The sequence below is a fragment of the Dama dama genome, chromosome 12 (assembly GCF_033118175.1).
Source record: "Dama dama isolate Ldn47 chromosome 12, ASM3311817v1, whole genome shotgun sequence".
NCBI lineage: Eukaryota > Metazoa > Chordata > Mammalia > Artiodactyla > Cervidae > Dama > Dama dama.
The window spans coordinates 16,261,889-16,276,540 of record NC_083692.1 but is presented as its reverse complement, the minus strand read 5'-3'; the positions used below and the strand labels follow the sequence as shown (position 1 = coordinate 16,276,540).

General features: G+C 43.8%; 1 non-coding gene across 1 annotated transcript; it reads left to right on the top strand.

Moving 5' to 3' along the window:
* Positions 1 to 1,741: 1,741 nt before the first annotated feature.
* Positions 1,742 to 1,848, top strand: LOC133067473 (U6 spliceosomal RNA). Its single transcript, XR_009695266.1, has one exon. It is a non-coding gene; the product is annotated as a U6 spliceosomal RNA (small nuclear RNA).
* Positions 1,849 to 14,652: the final 12,804 nt, after the last annotated feature.

The window sequence follows — 14,652 nt, the reverse complement described above, 5'->3', positions numbered from 1 at the left end:
AAGTTTACAGAAGTAGAAAAATCTCCAACACCACAGTTCAAAAGCATCAATTATTCAGAGAAGTAGGAAAAACAAAGTCACAATCTTACTAGCCCAGAACAGCTACCCATTGGCATTTTGGTGTACTTCATGTACACGTTATTCTACCTGTATTTCAAAATCTACATGCGTGTAGTAAAAATACCATACATCAGACTTTTAGTTTTGGACATGTAACATACCCTCCCTCTTATTAACACAAATTCTTTATGAGTGCTACATTTAATATCTGCATAATATTGCATAAGTCTGTTCCATTATGGAACACTGAAGTCATACCTGGGAATTCTTCTTCTATAGATGACCCCATGTGAGGTTAGAGGGGGCACAATCTGCAAGACTGCCCTAATTTCTGACACTAACTGCAAAGTTAGGGAACAGTTCACATGACCACCCTCACTTGTGACACCCTTGTAAATTTAGGGGTCCTCAAGACCACCTTGAGTTTCCATAATTCACTGTAGGACTCACGGAACTCACTGATAGCTGTTATACTCATGGTCATGGTTTATCACAGCCCAGAATAAAGATGAAAATCAGCCAGGGGAAGTGCTTCTAGCAGTCCTCTTCCCATGGAGTCACAGACTCTTCTGGCAATGGTGTGTAACACGAATCAGTACTGCCAACCAAGGAAGCTCACCTGAGCCTTGATGTCTAGAGGTTACAGGTAAACCATATCCAAAGTTTCCCTGGGAGAATGCCCCTTTAGACTCCAGTCCCTCCAGACACAGAGTGGACACCAGTTGGCCCAAGAAAAAGTGTGAAGTCGCTCAGTTATGTCCAACTGTTTGCGACCCCTTGGACTATACAGTCCATGGAATTCTTCAGGCCAGAACACTGGAGTGGATAGCTGTTCCCTTCTCCAGGGGATCTTCCCAACCCAGGGATCGAACCCAGGTCTCCCACATTGCAGGCAGATTCTTTACCAGCTGAGCCACCAGGGAAACCCCAACTTGGCCTGAAACACCCATCGTAAATCACAGCGTTAGACGTTTCAATGGTCAGGACTGGACTTCTCTTTGGTATACGTCCTGTAATGACTATCTTTATGCATAACTTTTGTCCATTTTGAGGGCTATTCCTTTAGGGTAAATTCCTAGAAATGGAATTATTGGATCAAAGGATATTGAACATTTAAGACTCTTGATACATATTATCAAGATGATTTCTTAGACTCTACCCTCTCTCCATCCCCACCCAGTAACACATTGAGCCTGTTTCATCACATCCTCATTTTGCAGTGAGTACCATCACATAAAAAAATTTCTGGCAATTTGACAGACACAAAGTGATCTAACGTGGTTTTTGCTTGTCTGTGATTACTAATGGGGCTTCTCCGGTGGCTTAGATGGTAAAGAATCTGCCTGCAATGCAGGAGAACCAGGTTCGATCCCTGGGTTGAGAAGATCCCCTGGAAATGACTAATAATGATTACTAATAAGGGTATATGCTCATGTTTATTTTTAAGCTTTTATTACACAGGATTTTGAGTACCTATGAAAGCTTAATAACTTTATGAACTCCCATGTGTCCATCATCCCAGCCCCACAGCCATCAGCCTCTGGGGCGCCTACCTCGTTCATAGCTCTACCTTCTCTCACTCTCATAGCTTTGTAAAGAAAATCTCTTAGCATATCATTTTATCTTTTATATTTCAATATGAATTTCTAGAAGGTCAGGACTCGTTAAAAGTCCACAAGTAGTGCTCGCTTCGGCAGCACATATACTAAAGTTGGAACGATACAGAGAAGATTAGCATGGCCCCTACGCAAGGATGACACGCAAATTCGTGAAGCGTTCCATATTTTTAAAAAAAAATAAATAAATAAAAGTCCACAAGTAAAATTTCAAAATTGAATAATTTCTTTATGTCTTCAAATATCCAGTTGATATTCAAATTTCCAATTGTTTCATAATCAACAGGTTTTTAAACATTAAAGACATCAGGATCCAAATGCAGCCCAGATACTGAGGTTTGCAGGTTTAGTTTTAAATCTCACACGTTCTTTAATTTCCAGATTCTCTCTCACCCTCCCACTTCTCTGCTTCCATCTCCTTCACCGCCTCCCTCTAAGACACGGGCTGTTCATGGCTGTCCTCCCAGTGTCTATACCTTTGTGTAACCCCATCCTCTTGACTGATTTCCTTCTACAAATACAATAGAGTAAAGGCAATGGCTGTCGAACCCATGACTCTGCTATGTAAGACTCCATCTTGCTGGCCACCTTTCTTTTTCTCGGTCTCCCTCTCCTCACCACTCCAGCCTCTCTCTGTTGCTGGCTTTGGAGAGCAAACTGCAGGAAGCAAGCAGGTCAGGTGACAAGGGACAGTGCTCAGTCACTAGGAGATGAGGGTAGATCCCAGCTAAAGAAACTTTCAGCTTTAAGAAACTAAAACCCACACTCTGGCAACTACAAGGACATGATACCCGCTAATAATCTGAAGGAGCCTGGCAGCAGGTCCCTCTGATGAAGGCATAGCCCCAAGTGACACCTGAGGCCCTTCAGCAAAGAACTCAAACTAACTGTGTGCAGGCTTCTGACCCACAGAGACTATACATCGTGAATGTGTCTTTAAAAATGCTAGTGAAAGTCGCTCAGTCACAGCCAACTCTGTGAGCCAGTGGACTGTAGCGCACCAGGCTTCTCTGTCCATGGGATTTCCCAGGCAAGAACACTGGAGTGGAGTGCCATTTCCTTCTCCAAGGGATCTTCCTGAACCAGGAATTGAACCCATGTCTCCTGCATTGCAGGCAGACTCTTCACCATCTGAGCCCCCAGATGCTAAGTTTGTGGTAATTAGTTAAATGGCATAGAAAATGAATATGGTGGGTGTTTGCTAAGCCTCAGTTTAATACTGAAGGCTAGCTAAGAACTGGTCAGATACTCTGCCTCTAGCTGAATGAGTCTTCCAGCCTTTGACCAGGTGGTCAAATATCACCATCTCCACTATATTGCCTTGGAGGTGGTAGTATGACCCCTATGGGCACTGGTTGAGTTGGCCAGATCCTCCTCCTAGCCAGGATGACTGCGGTATACTCTACCCAACTTGCCTTCCCTCCTCCTTCCCCCATGGTCTGCTCTTGGCCTGCTTCCCCTGACCTTAGGATGAGCTTCTGGAGGGGAAGCACCCTCAGGAGGACTCTAAGGATTTCCACCTTCTCAATATGCCCATGCTTTCTTCTGATGTGGACGACACTGAGTGTGTGGATTTGGGGTGTCTACCTTGCACTTTATTCACACTGTGACGATCTCTGCCTTTGATATAATTTGTCTTCTCCTCTCTGCACAGCTCTCCCAGTCTGATCGTTGGATGGTTGTGAACTGCTCCCAAGAAAAAGCTTTTGAGGGGGACATAAACCTGCATCCTTGAGCTGACCCTGTGGGCTCACCATGCATACAAGGCCACCCTGGGAAGCTTCCTTGCCTCCCACCTGCAGGAGCAGCTCTCCTCTTTGTCTCCAGGGCCCAGGGCTTCACAAACCCCATGTTCCTAGTGCTCTCTCTACCACCTCCCCCATTCCATCCAGCCTGGTGTTTAAAAACAAGCCTTGTCAGAATATGCCATTCAATCGGTTTTCATTTTTTTCCTTGTAAAATGAGGAAGTGAGAACTAGCCGTAAGACCACAGATGAAGAATGAAAGAATTCCTCCCAGCTGTTCAGGGATATATATTTTTCCTGCACTGGAGCGAGACGGATTCCCATCGCAGCTCGGGGACCTGTTCCATGAAGCCTCTCATCTTTCATGCCCCTGGGGGAAGGGGAAGGTGCAGAGGTGTCATTATGGATATAACTGGTCTCAGAAGGGACTGATCAAGGTTGACGCTGCAGTTCTGATGGAGCTGTGGATGGAAATTTTCCTGGCTGGGGAGTGGGCCCCTCCACACAGCCCCACCACCCTGTTCTGTGGCTGACTCCCGAGTCCTTTCCAGTCAGCCTGCCTTGAAGCTGAAATAAGTTCCTCCAAGATAGCTACCCAGGGAAAATACCCTTGACCTGTTCCAAACTAGATAGGAAATCAAAGCAATATTCTTTCAGTTTTGCAATAAGCCTGAACCAGAGGCCCTTAATTGACTATGCTTCCCTGTCCTGAAGCCAGCCCGTCTCCCTGGGAACTCTGAGCCGAGTGGAATCAGGGTGGTCTGTCCCTGTAGCTGGTTCGTTATACCCAAAGGGAGAAAGGCTTGGGTCCAGAAGGTAGGCCAGCCTTGTGTGGATGCTGACTTAGTCTTTAGACGAAGGAAGACAGAAATAGGTCCATTTCATGAGATGGAGAAGCTAGAACTCAATTTCCTCTCTGACTCCCCCTTTCTCAACTCTAGAAAACAACTTGCACAAAGCTTTTCGCCACCAACAGTGGTCTGGTCTTTTCCTCTGTTTGCCCTTGCTTTTCCAAAGGCTGATCCGGGTTGCTATGCCCTCGGCCACCACTGCTGGAGGAGGTCAGGGAAGTTCCCGTTGGACCAGTGGCTTGTCACCCATTTGCTCCTCCCAGGTTTTCAGTTTGCTTGGGAAAAGAATCCCTCCACCTTTTGAATTCATATCACCAGTCTTGTTCCTAAACGGATTTGAGATGTCTGACAAAACTATGAACAATGCAGCAAGGTAGACGGTCAGGGAGCAACATCAGGCAGGGGAAATAAAGGCAGGAAAATAAGACAGCCACACGAGGCTCTTCTACCAAAGGCCGATTGATGTGTACTTGCTAATTTGATTCTGAGTTTTCCAGAAGAAGGAAGCATAATCAACGATTCCCTTCTCAGTGTCTAGGAGATAAAAGCAAACGAGTTGTTTGGGAGAAAGTTCTGAAGTACCAGACACATCTCTGGTGGGATGTTTGTTCTTTCAAAGCTGTGAACAACGCCCTCAATAATGCTGAGTGTCATGGGGCATAGGATTGTTGAAAATGTTTAAGGCTGTCTTGAAGATCACTGGTGTTTGAATTCTGTGATTGTCTTAAGAATTGATGTCGTAGGGAACCAGGTCTGAAATACATGATTTTTCCTCCTCCCTCTCCTTTTCTTCTCTGCCTCCCTCACACCGCCTTATTTTTCTTTAAGACTAGACATTTTCTCCTTTTTGGAAATCAAGAAACCTAGGCTCTGATGCTGATTCTAAGCAGTTATCTGACTACAAGCCATGCGTCCTAATCTCTGTGTATTTCTACCATTGTTTATGCACAAACAAGAGTAAATGAAAAGTATCCAGTCCAGTTTATTTAACCAAGTGATTATCAATTACATGTTGTAAGTTGAGGGCAGGATTTTTCTAAAGCTTGAACATGTATCAGAATCTCCTAAAATGCTTGTTAAGACACAAATGGCCAGGCTCCACCTCCAGAGTTTGACTCAGAAGGTCTAGGTGGATCTGAGACTTTGCATTCCTCCTAAGTTTCTAATAGTTAGTGCTGTTGCTCTTTGTCCACAGATCAAACTTTGAGAACCACTATTGTAGAAAATGGAGAAGGCAATGGCAACCCACTCCAGTGCTCTTGCCTGGAAAATCCCATGGACGGAGGAGCCTGGGGGGCTGCAGTCCACGGGGTCGTGAAGAGTCGGACACGACTGAGCGACTTCACTTTCACTTTTCACTTTCATGCATTGGAGAAGGAAATGGCAACCTACTCCAGTGTTCTTGCCTGGAGAGTCCCAGGGACAGCAGATCCTGGTGGGCTGCCATCAATGGGGTCGCACAGAGTCAGACACGACTGAAGCGACTTAGCAGCAGCAGCAGCAGCATTCTAAAAAAACTTCCTTTTTCCTAAGCCATCTTAAGTTGGGCAGCCCATTTTTTTCATGTTCAAAATGAAAAAGGGAAAACCAGCCAAAAATAACCTCCATCTTCCGGCTTTATTCTTAACCCAAACTAGGACTCTGTCTGGACACAGTTTAGAGAAGCTCCCTCTGGAGTCGCAGGGGCACAGATTTAGGCCTTGTGAATATATACACTCTATATGGACTAGTGCTGGATTTTTCCACAGTGCTGGATTTTTGATGATGTTACTCAGATGCTAGAGAAAGTTCTGAAAATGAGATGAACATTATCCACATGTGTGGAAAATATGTCAATACAGTGGCAGGCTAAAAGATTTAATTTGCTGAGGAAAGATCCAGGCTCTATTCCCAATACTGTCATCTGAAACTAAAAGAACTTGCTAGTCAGCATTCATTTTGGCCAGAATCTGGCCAGTTTCATCAACTGAAGAGGGTTTAGAGAGGACAAAGAGCATGTAGGGACATGATTTTTTTAGCCACCTAACACCTTGCATTCCTAGGGCAGTTGGCCACTTTGGCAGTTGTGTGTGTATTCAGTTATATCCAACTCTTTGCAACCCCATGGACTGTAGCCCACCAGGCTCCTCCGTCCATGTGATTTTTCCAGCAAGAAGTCTGGAGTGGGTTGCCATTTGCTTCTCCAGGGGATCTCACCAATCCAAGGATCAAGCCTGCGTCTCCTCTGTCTTCCACATTGACAGGCAGATTCTTTACCTCTGAGCCAGCTGGGAAGATGTTATTAAAAGTTTGATTTTCTCCTGTTAATCAGTCTCATGTCAGTTTAATTCTTAGATCAGCCAGAAAAATCTAGAAGGGTAGAGGAAAATTTCTTCCTCTCCAACATGGCATGTCTTTCCAGTTCAAGTCATTGTGTTTTTCTAATGTTTTACATCTTTTATAGGAGTATATGCAGTTTTCATAATCTTATTCCTAAGTATTTTACCATTTCTGTTGCTATTGTTAGTTTTCCCCTCCCTTCCCCCCCCCCACTTTATATCTTTGTATGTAGTCTCATTTGTATTGATGAAAATACAGATTTCTAAATAAATACATGCCAACTGTACCAAAAAACAGTATGGGGCCACATAAAGTCAGATACATAGGTCAATGAAACAGAATTGAGAGTCCAGAAATAAACTCAAGCACATACAGTCAACACATTTTTGACAAGGGCACCAAGAATACACAATGGTAAAAAGGATAATGTCTTCAATAAATGATGCTGGGAAAATTATATTTACATACAAGAGAGTTAAATCAGACTCATCTTACATCATAAACAAGAATCAACATAAAAATGAATTAAAGACCTGAAATGAACATAAGACCTGAAACCTTAAAAACTCCTAGAAGGAAATATGTGGGAAAAGCTTCTTGATATTACCTTGGTGATGATTTTTTAATATGATGCCAAAGGCAAATATAAAGTGAGACTATTTCAAACTAAAAAGCATCCACACAGGATTTTCCTGGTGGTCCATTGGTTAAGAAATCCACCTGCCAATGCAGAGGACATGGGTTCAGTCCCTGCTCTGGGAAGATGCCACATGCCACAGGGCGACTAAGCCCGTGCACCATGACTACTCCGCCCCTGCTCTAGAGCCCATCAGCCGCAACTACTGAGCCTGCACATTCTAGAGCCTGTGCTCTGCAACAAGAGAAGCCAACAAAGTGAGAAGGCTGTGTATCACAGCTAGAGAGTAGCCCCTGCTCACCGCAACTAGAGAACACCTGTATGGAGCAACGAAGGCCCAGTGCAGCCAAAAACAAATAATAAATAAAAATATATTTTTAAAAAGCATCTACAATCAACTCAGTGAAAAAGCAAGCAAATAATCAGCACAGTGAAAAAGCAACCTATGGACTGAGAAAAATATTTGCAAATCATGTATCTAATGAACCATCAATATCCAAAAAATATAAAGGAACTCATACAACTCAACAGCAAAAAAGCTAAACGATCCAATCTAAAAAAAAAAAAAAAAAAGATCAAAGGACCTGTTGGGCTGCACCTGCAGGCCTGCAAGCTTTGTAGGAAAACAATGGCATCTCACTGCAGACCCAGCCATCAGACTCATTTCACGGTGAGAACACCATTGCCACCCAGTCTGCAAACAGGTTTCCCTCTACTTAGACTACGGGTGACATGGAAGATGTTTAACAGGCACGATACAGGGGAGATCGTGATCATTAGGCAGAATACCAGCCATGGTAGCACTCTGAGATAACACCGCCCCTACCTGAGGTCTTCATCCTGGCCGGCCCCCTCAGCTGATGCCAAGTACTGGAGACGCGGATTAACAACAGAACACAGGGCTAATATGATGGTGCCTAGCCTCCTGAGTGGTCTTGAGTGGGGCAGGTAGAAGACAGGTGAAATCTAAGTTCTCTTCTACTCCTGTTTCCCATGGGGTGCAAACCCAAACCACCAGGGACCTATCCTCCTGTCCCATGCACGGCTTTTTATAATGTGACCCCCGGGTGGGTCCTGTGGCAAGGGCAAACCTGAGTCACTGTCCTGACCGATAGTTGGCAGGGGTCCCTCCACGGTTAACGGCTGAACTCGCATGGTGTTGACTAGTTGCCTCTGTGGGTTAACACAGCACGGTACCGGGATGACTGCCCCTGGGATGTTCAGTTATAGCAGTAGGGCTCCAGTCAGCCCCCTGGTCCTCATGCTGAGAAAGTGGGTTTCCCACCTCAACTCTTGTTTAGATAGTTTGTTTATCCTTCCAATTAGCCGGATAGCGGTGGGGCTGTGGACAGGTGGAAGTGCCAGTGTTTGTCATTTTTATCAGCCCATTTCTGAATTTCATGGCTGGTAAAGTGGATTCCAGGTTGCTATCCAACATCCATGGGGGGGGGGGGGGTCCTTATATCATACACAGCTGTTTCAGACCCTGAATAGTGATTTCTCTGCATTACTGGATGACCCAGGTAGAGACCATTTGTAAGGTCTTCCACCTGCTGTAATGCTCTGTAGATCATGGGGCTGGTGCCCCAAGTATGGCAGCTCTTCCCACATCCATAGCACCCCAAGGGTGCTCTTACTACTTTGCTGTTGCCACAGGCCCCAAGCAAGCCCTTCTGGGTAACTGGCCACGTCCAACTCACAAGTCTGTCCCTGAATCAGTATCCCTACAGCCTGTGTCCGTAACTATTTGATGGTCAGATAACACCTAAGTATTTGACAGATAATCTCAGTCCTTGAGATTCTGTCTGTGTTCACCAGCCACCCCCATGCAGTCAGATGAGCCAGGACATTGGGGCTGCTACTTTTAAGCTAGAAAGAGACTCTGAGGTTTAACAGGATGCCACCAATATAATGGAAGAGAAAGACATCTCCCGTGGTGGTCAGCTGCCACAGGGCCTGACAGGCTGGCGGACGGCCACCTCAGGATTACCCCTGCCATTTCCCATTCCCGTCCGTATTTCTGGACATCTCAGTGCTCACGGGAGTTTCCTTGGCCTCCAGACTGGCCCTTCAATGGTTGGGCCACACCCTCCAGGCCAACAAGCTTTGTAGTTGCCCAGCCTGGGGACTGAAGACAGAGCCCAGAGTCGGCGAAAGAGACATCACTGGATTATTGGATGGGGATCTTACCGGCCTGTACCAAGAGCTTCTGGAGTGACTCCTCACTATGTGCGGCAGCCAGCAAACAGATCATGGCGGCTGTTGTTGCTACTTGGTGGGGAGAGAGGCTGCTGCTGCTGCTAAGTCGCTTCAGTCGTGTCCGACTCTGTGCGACCCCATAGACGGCAGCCCACCAGGATCCCCCGTCCCTGGGATTCTCCAGGCAAGAACACTGGAGTGGGTTGTCATTTCCTTCTCCAATGCATGACAGTGAAAAGTGAAAGTGAAGTCGCTCAGTCGTGTCCAACTCTTAGCGACCCCATGGACTGCAGCCTACCAGGCCCCTCCATCCATGGGATTTTCCAGGCAAGACTACTGGAGTGGGGTGCCATTGCCTTCTCTGGGGAAGAAGCTACTAACATTTATAGGCGGAATTCACATCAGGTTGGCTCATCAGTTACCAGGGAAGCCAGCAGCTGGGGCACGTTTCTCAGCCCCTCAGATTAACGACCCTCACGAGGTCAGATATTTCCCTTTAATAAACTAGCAGGTGCAGCCATTCTGGCCTGAGGATTAGAACAGTCACTAGCTGGGGGTAGGGGCAAGCGTGTTTATGCAAGTAGAGTGTCAATGAAGCCGGGACTGGCCAAGCAGGGAATGCACAAAGGGCAAGAGAACAGCCCTCTTGAGTGGTCTGACCATGCAGGAAATTAATAGACGGTTTTCCCAGAGAAGATCTACAGATGGCCACCATGAAAACTTGCTCCGCATCCCTAATCATCAGGGAAATGCAAATCAAAGCCACAACGAACTATCACCTCACCTGTACGGGTGGCTATTTTCAAAAGATAAAAGGTAAGGGTTAGGATGTGAAGGAAAGGGAACCCTGGTACACTGTTGATAGGAATATAAATTGGTACAGTCATTAAAGCAAACAGTATGGAAGTTCCTCAGAAAATTAAAAATAAAACTTACCAGATGACCCAGAAATCCCTCTTCTGGGTACATGCCAGAAGGAAATGAAAGCAGTATTTTGATGAGATGTCTGTGTTCATTGCAGCATTATTCACAGTAGTCAGGATATGGAAACAACTTAAGTGTCCATCAGCTGATGAGTGGATAAAGAATGTATTGAATTATATATATGTATCCATTTCCTACATCGTAAGTGAAACTGGAGGACATTGTGCTGAGTGAAATAAGCCAGAAACAGAAAGAAAAAGACCGTATGATCTCACTTATATATGGGATCTTAAAAAGCTGAATACATAGAAGCCAAAAGTAGAACTAGGGAGGGAAGGCGAGGCAAAAACAATGATGTTGATCAAAGGGTCCAAAGTTGCAGTTATGTAAGCTGAATGGTCTAGAGAGCTAGTGTATAGAATGTTGATTAAAGTTAATAATGCTGTATTGTATATTGAAAATTTGGTAAGAGAGTAGATCTCAGGTGCTTTTGCCATATACAAAAAAATTGATGACCTTGTAAAGAGAAATGTAATTAGCTTGACTCTAGTAACCATTTCACTATGTACGTGCATATCAAAACATCATGTTATGCATCTTAAATATACCCAATTTTTATTTTGAAAGAGTAAATACAAGTAAAGTTTTTACTTTCCCTTTCTCATTCTTTTCCTTATCCACTTTTAATCACTAGCCCCTCTCAAGGGTAACTGCTATCCTTACTTCTAAATACATGGATCAGTTTTGCCTATCTAAATACATGGATCAGTTTTGTCTATTTTTAAATTTCATGTAAATGGAAGTATACAGTGCTATTTTTTTAAATTTTTTTTATTGAAGCTTTACAGAATTTTGTTGTTTTCTGTCAAACCTCAACATGGATCAGCCATAGGTATACACATATCCGCTCCCTTCTGAACCTCCCTCCCGTCTCCCTCCCCCTCCCACCCCTCTAGGCTGACACAGAGCCCCTGTCTGAGTTTCCTGAGTCACAGAGCTATCTACTTTACATATGGTAATGTAAGTTTCCATGTTACTCTTTCCATATATTTCACCCTCTCCTCCCTTCTCCCCAGGTCCGTAAGTCTATTCTCTATGTCTAGTGCTATGTTTTTGGTCTGGCTTCTTTTGCTTTTTATTATGTCTGTGAGATTCATTCAGTTTGTTATATGGATCAGTAGTCCGTTCTCATTGCAATGGCATTACATTGTATAAATATACCACAATTTCTGTGTTCATTCTACCATTAATGGACATCCAGGTTGTTTCCAGTTTGAGGCTGTTACAGAGAGTGTTGCTGTGAACATTCTTTCTATTCTTTTGGTGAATATAAGTATGCATACATCAGGGCTAGGTTGATGGGTCATAGAGTAACCTCTTAAAAGTGTATGTTCAGTTTTGATATCTATAACACCAAATGGTTTTTCAGATGTTGTCTTCTTAGTCATCTACTTAACATTTCTCACCCTCTTGTCTTTCTCCCTTCAAAAAACCTACTTTGCACACAATGGATACTTAACAAAAAATCATTATATAATATTGTATATTGTGTGTGTGTGTGTGTGTGTGTGTTAGTTTGGCCATGTCCAACTCTTTGCAATTCATGGACTGTAGCCCTTCAGGCTCCTCTGTCCATGGGATTCTCCAGGCAAGAATACTGGAGAAGATTGCCATGCCCTTTTCCAGGTATATTACATATGTGTGTCTATATCCATATCTATGTCTTTCCTTGCTGTATCTAATAGAGTCAAATATAATAATAACCCTAATAAGTCAACAGTCAAACATGTTATGCTGGGGTCAAAAAGGGTGCAAGGTCAGTTGGGGGTGACTGGGGGAGTTCCCATTCCCACCTGAAATTTGGGTCAGCAAAGGATTTATTCATTGGTGTATTGCAGTTGCCCTTTGTCTGAATTCTAGAAGCTGGTACAACTTCTTTCTTGTGTTAGTTGACCAAATGGAAGCAAACCTTTGCAAGGAAGTGAAGTTAATGAAGAAAAAGGTTATCTTTCCTCCACAGTGCTAGAATGGGAATGAAAGGGTCATGGTAGGATGCTTGGAGAAGACAAATGAGATCTTTGGTGAGGGAACAATCCAGTAAAAAGCTTCCAAGCCAAGGCTCTTAGATGTTGTATTAATTTTCTTAGACTCATTTTCATTTCAACAAACTACCCTTTCCTGGATGTGTTTTCTGATTCAACCTTTAGAAAGGACTTGGCTTGTACAGTGACATTAGCACAGTTCTTCTGTGAACTGTCTTCCAAAACTAGGAACAAATTTCAGAATTTCTATTAATGGAAACATTATAGTATTTGGGGATTTTTTTTTTTTAATCACAGGAGAACTTTAAAATGTGTAGTGTAATTTGCTTCCATCTTGACTGGTCTCATGTGCAAATTTAATGTCACTAAGAAACATATTATTTCTCATTGATGCTGAATCTCTTTCTTAAGCTATTAGTACCCAGGAACCCTGTGTGCTCTTGAAAAGGGCTAGAATCTGTGGCTTTGGCTAACCACCTACGTGTTTTCAGTTTCTACTGGAAAAAAAGAACTCGATAATCGCAATCCAGGATCTCTTACAGAGAAATTGTGTGTATGTGGTGGGGATTCATCAATCTGTCTTTTTCCATAAGAGATATGGGTGATTCACACTGAATGGCAACATTGCAGATCTTTAAATCAAGTAATTGCAAAAACTGCAGATTCCAAGTAGATCTGCACATGTGTATCAGAGAGTACTACAGAATTCATAACAAAGTTGATGTTTTTGAAACCAAACCAAGTCACTAATAATTTAAAAGAAAGAAGGATGAGTCTTGAAAACCCTAATCGACTTAGGACAATGCCGATGACTGACAGCACACTGATAATAAATTGTCCTTTTCAAAAGCTGTGGGACTTTAAGTCTATGCATCCATGTTCGGGCTTCCCAGGTGGTTCTAGTGGTAAAGAACCTACCTGCCCATACAGGAGACATAAGAGACATGGGTTTGATCCCTGGGTTGGGAAGATGCCCTGGAGAAAGGCACAGTAACCCACTCCAGTATTCTTGCCTGGAGAATCCCATGGACAGAGGAGCCCGGCGGGCTACGGTCCACCAGGTCACAAAGAGTCAGACACGACTGAACAACTGACACTTTCACTCTTCACTTTTAAGGGGTGACTAGTAAGAACCCCTTGTATGTCTGCCGTGCTCAGTCATGTCCAACTCTTGGTGACCCTTTGGACTATTAGCCTATCAGTCTTTTCCGTCCATGGGATTTTTCAGGCAAGAATACCAGAGTGGGTTGCCATTTCCTCCTGCAGCAGAACTTCCTGACCCAGGAATCAAACTCATGTCTCCTGTGTCTCCTCCATTGCAGGCAGACTCTTTACCACTGAGCCATAGTACCTCTTAGTCATGTGGGGGGAAAAAAAAAAAAGTCTTTGTAATTGTTCATTATTTTCCTTGAGAAGAATCAAGAAAGAACTCGTGCTAGTTCTTGGCCCAAAGGGAACCCTACGCAATGCAACAGTTGGGTGTAGAACTCCTGAGAAGCAGAGTCCTATATTGCTATGGAAATAGGAGTGAAAGCCTCAGTCCTCTTCGCGCAGAAGTTTAAATGGGATGGGTTAAGAGACATGCCCTAGAAGAGCACAGAGTGCAGGGCTAGCTATGTCTACACAGAAACCCTGTATCAGCAGCCAAGTGAGTTTGGTTGAGACCTGGGTGTGAGGTGATCAATTATCATGCATGTTATGGTGGGGTGAGTGTGGGCGTTGAGGGTAGCCTAGGTTGGGAGAGGCCTGGTCAGCACATTGTCTGATTATTTCTAGTCTTCTCTCTAGGTGATTTTCAATCATCTGTCATAGCTCATATATACACTTAATTATCAAATAATTTCCTTAAAAGGCAATCAGTAAACCGGGAACTGATTTACAGCTGAAGTCAGTTTCCATGTTATTTGGTTCCAAATATATATTTCAAGGCTCTGCATGATATACAGAACCACACAGAGATCAGAAAATATACAAAGATCAGATCCTGTCATTTGTGAATTTGGTGAATTATATTATTTGAATCACCACTTGAAGGTGTGTTATCTTACAAGTCTTATGTATTCTCAAAATAAAGGAGGCCTTCAGATACCCAGGTGTCCAATTTCTCTCTTATTTAGCTACCTAATATATTTTGCATTAATCTCCACTTTGCCTTTCTTAGTCCTCAACCACTAAGCATTGCTCTAACCATATTCCCAGTTGATTATTTTTTAAACGAGTGTGCTTGTGAAGGTTGCTTATAAAGATAGTTGCACATCC